Source organism: Acomys russatus, chromosome 23, assembly GCF_903995435.1.
Source record: "Acomys russatus chromosome 23, mAcoRus1.1, whole genome shotgun sequence".
In the NCBI taxonomy this organism is placed as follows: domain Eukaryota; kingdom Metazoa; phylum Chordata; class Mammalia; order Rodentia; family Muridae; genus Acomys; species Acomys russatus.
In genome coordinates this window covers 34,180,098-34,186,255 of record NC_067159.1, presented here as the reverse complement: position 1 = coordinate 34,186,255, position 6,158 = coordinate 34,180,098, and positions in this window count along the sequence as shown.

Here is a 6,158-nt window from a genome sequence, read left to right as displayed (position 1 = left end):
CTAAAGTCCAGAGAGGAAAGGCGCCAGGACTGCTCACAGTTTAACTTTCTTTGCCATTTGCTCAGGGTGGTGTATAATCCCATCTCCAGGGGGTGGGTCAGGTGCCATCAGATCATGCTATCTCTGGTTGTAGTTGTGAGCTTGAATCTCTTTTAAGTCCATTTCAAAGAGTTTTGTAGACTTCAGATAAGCCATTTGTCTGGTGTTAGCTCAAAAGGCTCTGTGCTTTGTTATATGACTTCCTTTGGATGTTAATTAGGCCTTCCCAGGCTCAGGGCTCTGGCTTTCCCCAGCTCTGTGCTCTCTGCACTCCAAACTCCTCGGTTCGCACTTCCCCAGCTCTGCGCTTTCTTCTCTCAGTAAAACTCCTTTAATGTAGTATTTAATATATCCTAAAGAGAATTTTTAACATTTCACACTCCTTGGGACTAATTATTAGGAATTTTTCAGTCAGCATTTTTTTCTCTTTGCTGTTGGATTTTCCTGGTTGGGCTTTTTGGTTGGTTGGTTTTTGTCAACTTGACATAAGTTGGAGTTATCTGGAATGAGGAACCTCAACTAAGTAGCTCTATATAACCTGTAGGCAACCCAGTTAGTGACTGGTGGGGGAGGATCCAGTCTGCTGTAGATAGTTACCTCCCTGGGTATTTGTACCAGTTAGAGTTCCCTAAAGAAACAGAACTGATAGAACTGATCTGAATTTATTAAAAGGGGACTTAGTAAAGTGTATTACAGGCTGTGATCTGGCTAGCCCAGCAATGGAAGGGCCAGGAATCTGTGAGTTGTTGAGTCCACAAAGCTAGATTTCTCAGCACCTCTTCAGCCTGTGTTGGAATTCTGAAGATTTAGATGATTCTCTATTAGCCAAGTAATGGCTCTGCTCAGGATAGATGAACTTGCCAGTGAGGGTGAGCAGCAAAACGCAGACATTTCCTTCTCTCACCTTCTCTGTGGTTGGCCACCATAAGGTGTGGCCCATGTGAAGGATGAGTCTTCCCACCGCAAATGATCCAATCAAGAGATCCCAGAGGTGTGCGCAGATGCTTGGGTTTTAGTTCATTCTAGATGCAGTCCAGGTGACAACTAGACTAGCCATCACAGCAGACAGTCAAGGTGACAACTAGACTAGCCATCACAGCAGGCATTCTGGGTTGTACAGAAAGTGAGCTGAGTGAGCCTTAGGAAGCAAGACAGCACCGGGCATTGTGGTGTATAATCCCAGCACTCCAGGGAGGCAGAGGCAGGAGGGTCTCTGCGAATTCGTGGCCAGCCTGGTCTACAGAGTAAGTTCCAGGACAGCCAGGGCTACACAGAGAGACCCTGCCTCCAAAAACCACTACCACTACCAACAACAACAAAAGAAGGCAGCGGCATTTCTTGTGGTCTGCGTTCAGTTTCTCCCTTGAGTTCTTTGCCCTGCCCTACTCCCACCTCCTGTAATCTTTAAGTCAAATTGCTTTGGGTATGTTTTGTCACTGTAATAAATAAGAAGCAAACAGTGAAAATTGATCCCAGCACAGAGAGCTGTTACTGTGACAGCTGACCATGTTGTGGGAAGATTGTGAGGGATTTGGGGATTTGGGCCTGGCAAGACAATTGAGTCCTCTTGTGGGAGCTTGGATGACAAGAATGCTGAAAGCACTGTAGATGGCGGCCTAGCTTGTGACTTTTCAAAGAGAAGTAAAGAGTCTCAAGGTAATTCATACATTATTTTGTATTGTGAATCAGTGGCTTTGGACGGCTGGAGTTGAAGAATTAGCTTTGATTAACAAGACACCAGAACTACCAAAGTGAAAACTTTGCTTTAGTGTAGATGACCAACGCTGGTCATCCGGGACTAAGAAATTGGTGATTAAAACAAGACCAACATCATTGAAGCAAAAATTTCTGGAACTATTTCCTTGAGGTCAACACACCGAAGATGTGGTCCACAAGGGTTTATGGCTTCCAGCTTGTAGCTGGTAATGTGTAAAAGTCACCCAGATTGTACTGGTTTTGGAGGCATGAAAGAGTGATGAAGAACAGCTGAGGCTTGGCACTGTGCCATCACCTTAGAAACAGCCAAGGGAGGCCATGGGTGAGGGTGCAGCCTCAGGTGCAGTGGTCATTCCAGTGTATTGTAAATGTTAGGGCTGTGAGGCACCTTCTAAGGATGGCTGCAGTGCTGGAGTGGAGCCAACCTGAGCCTCATGCTGAGCCCCGAGGTAGGCTGTGTGTGCTGCAGGTGGATGAACGGGAGAAGTGGAGATGCTCAGGCCCTTGGCGCTCAGAGGACCTTGAGTGGGTAGGAGACGCCAGGCACTGAACTCTACACCGTTGCATCCTGGTTTTACTTTGGATTCACTGTGCCTGTGCTCTGGTTCTTCTCTCTTGGAGTAAGAAAGTATGTGCCTTAATTTTGATTTTACAGGAGCCCGTAGTTAGGACTTTTAAACAGATATTAGATATTTTATAGAGACTAAACTTTTTGAAGTGTTCGAATTTTTAAAAGACCATGGGAGTTTTCAGGTTATTTGTGTTTTATATTGTGGTGTTAATGTTAATATGGGATCTTGGGGGATACACAAGAAAGGAAGGGTGTGGTGGTTTGAATGAGCATGGCCCCATAGTCTCATATGTTTGACTGCTTGGTTCCCAGTTACTGGAATTGTTTGAGACTGGGTTGGAGTTGTTACCTTGTTAGAGGAGATGTGTCACTGGGGGTGGGTTCAGGGTTCAAATGCCTAGGCCAGGCCCACTGTCCCTCTTTCTCCACCTACTGCCTCTAGACCAATATGTAAAGCTCTCAGCTACTGCTCCAGTACCATGCCTATCAGCTTCCCACACTAATCGTCATGGATTAACGTGTGAAACTATAAGCAAGCCCACAATTAAATGTATTCATTTATAAGTTTCCTTGGTCATGGCATCTCTTCACAGCAAAAGAACAGTAACTAAGACAGGAGGTGGTGCATGAAGCAGAGTTTTTCTGTGACAGGCCTGAGCATGCTGTTGTTTGAAGGAATGTGGGAGACTTTGAAACCTCAGACTAGAAAAGCCATTGAAAGCTTTAGGGGGGAATTAATGGGTCATCCCACCAGAAGTATGGAAGACAGGATTGCTGAGGGTGATTGGGAATATGCAGGCCCAGCTCAAAAGGTTTCAGAGAACAATATTACTATTTGCAGCTGGGCCACAAACAATTGTTATCATATTTGGACAAATAACATGGTTGCATTTGTCCCTGTCCTAAGAATCTTCGTGGAGCTAAATGGAAAGAATTTGCATTAAGGTTACTGGTTGAGGAGACTTCAAGATAGCCTAGTATTGACTGTCATGTGGCTATTAGATTTTAAACAGATCTACAAATAGAAAAACTAACCATACAGCTTGAGGAGAAAAGTAATACCAGGAAATGTAATGTTGGAGCCAAGTCCTGAGATCAAGGAAATAAAAGGTTTAAATTTATTCAAAATGGAATAAAAGGAGTGGTGCCCTCAGGCCAAGACCCCACCCAGTTAAACTTCCAATTATGAAAAGGAATTAGAGGAAAACTTAAGCAGCAAAGGAAACCATCAACAACAGAAAGTTTATGCAAATATAATTAAAGGAGCAGACCAGGTTCCAGCCCCAGCAGGCAGAAGTTGACAGCTTTGCCTGGCCATGTGTTCTGGCTGTAGCATTAATAAAGAGACAGGAACTGGGTAATAGACTCTACCTCCAAATTTATAGAAAACTGCCAAGGACAGAGGTGTGGCTGGGGAGTGGAGGCCCAGAGAGGCCTAAAGCTGTGAAGGTGTAGACTAGTTTGCTTTGGAAACCCCAAAATGTTAGAGATACCAGTGCCATGGGATAAATACCAAGGAGAGCTGTGGAATGTGGAATAATGGAGTGTGGAACCAGCTCAAGACAGAAAAGAGTGTTGTAGTCAGCAGAGCAGAATTTGGAGTTTTACCTGCTGGGTTAGTCTTGCTTTGGTTCAGTATTTCCTCAGTATGCTCCCTTTCCTCTGTTTTAGAATGAGAATGTATATTCTGTGCCATCATATATTGGAAGCATATGATCTACTCTTTGCTTTTGCTTTTACATAGGGTTACTATTAAGAGATTTCCTTGAATTTAAAGATGTTTTATTTTTCTAAAGATTCTTTGACAACAGGACATGTTAACTCCTGGCAACACCTAGCCTGCCTCAAAGAAGATGATGAGCATCAGTGACCCTCTTTATGGAGTTGCCTTCAAACGTGGTAAACCAGCTACTGAGAAAAATGTCCCTCATGTCTGCCACAGACAGAATTCTGACTTAAATTGGGCAAGCTTAGATGCAGGCAGAGTCAATGGCTGAACTCTGTCAAGACAGGGTAAGCAAGTCCTCAATGGTTCCTGCCTTGCCCACATGTCAGTCAGAGATATTGGACCAGAAGGCTGAAGATGATGCTCCAACGTTATATAGACTGTTGGGTGATTGTTCAGGCAGTAAACTGTCTTAGTCATTTTTTCATTTTGGAGGCTGCTAACCTGCACTTCTGGTTCACTCAGGTATTTAAGTTTTATTCCTTATCAAGTCTCTGATGGGGTTGAAGACCAGATAGTTTAGTCTTACAATTAAGCTTAATTGGTTAGGGGTTAAGATAGATGTTTTAAGTTAATAGAGATGAGATATTATAGATATTGACTTTCATTCAGAAATGTAGACTCAATAAGATAGGAAAGATGTTTACTTCAAGCTTGTAAATACAAATAGACAAATCACTATGAATGTAACATTTATATTATCCCTGATTGTCTTGTGGTTCTTCCTGCTGCATGTAGTTTATTTTATTCATGTGTTAATAATACAAATGTATATGTTAAAAAAAATAATAAAAAAGTGTGTGTGTGTGTGTGTGTGTGTGTGTGTGTGTGAGAGAGAGAGAGAGAGAGAGAGAGAGAGAGAGAGAGAGAGAGAGAGAGAGAGAGATTGCCTTGAGTCTCAGAGTTGATTCTGGACTTTCAAACTGTCTTAAGACTGTAAAAGACTGAGGAATTTTGAAATTGGATTAGATGCATTTTGCATTACAATATGGCTACAAGTCTGTGGGGGACCAGGAATGGAATGTAGTGACTTGAATGAATATGACCCCATTGGTACTCAGTGGAACTCTTTGGGAAGGGTTATGAGGTGCGGCTTTGTTGGAAGGGGTGGGCTTTGAGGTTTCAAAAGCTCATGCCAGGCCCAGTGTCTCTCACTGTCTACCTGATGTCTGCTGATCAGGATATAAAGCTCCCGCACCATGTCTGTCCACTTTGTGCCATGATGGCCCTAAACTGAGTCTCTGAAACTGTAAGGAAGTGCCTTCCTCTATAAGTTGCTTTTCACAGCAATAGAACTGTAACCAGGACAAAGGTTTATGGTTTAATAATAATTTACTGGTGTGTCAAGTTGACTAATAGTCAATTGCTCTGTTTGGTTTTATGTCAGTTTATCGAAAGCTATAGTTATCTGGCAACTATCTGATTGCCTGTAGGCAAATCTATAGGGCATTTCTCTATTAATTATTGATGTGGGAAATTCCAGCCACGAGGAAGCCAGCAGATAGCATTTCTTTGGTCTCTGCTTCAGTTCCCAGAAAGATTTTACTATCTCTTTTCTAAACCTACATAATGTATGCCCTTTTCTCATAGTTTTCCATCAGTTGTTTGATGACTTCCACAAACATGATAGAGAAAACATGAAGTTTTCTCACCCTAATTTGGCCAAACTTAATAATTTCTGTTTTCCGATTTCCTTTGGAATGTGAGGAAAGTAAGGGAATGGGTTATGAGCCTAAGTGTCTGGGGTTCAAGATACATAGACGGATAAGATGGCTAGGTGACTTGTAGTAGGAGCAACTCCTTTGAGCCATGCCCAATCTCAGATGAAGCCTAGTTGATAACCCTAAATATTTTAACATTAAAATGGAAAAAGACTCTGTAGAGCTGCATGTTCAGGCAGCAGCTCTTTGGGACAGGATGGAACAGTGTGCTGTCATCTGTTTGTTGTACTTTAGAGTTGTAGGTTTTCTTCTGAATACGTCTTGGCAGTGATGACTTGTAGGAGTTAACTCCAAAAGTGTTTGGAAGAAGAATCCAGAACAATGAAATAATTATTGATTTGAAAGCAAGCCATCTGGATTTTTTCAGAGTGTAAGTTAATTAGGA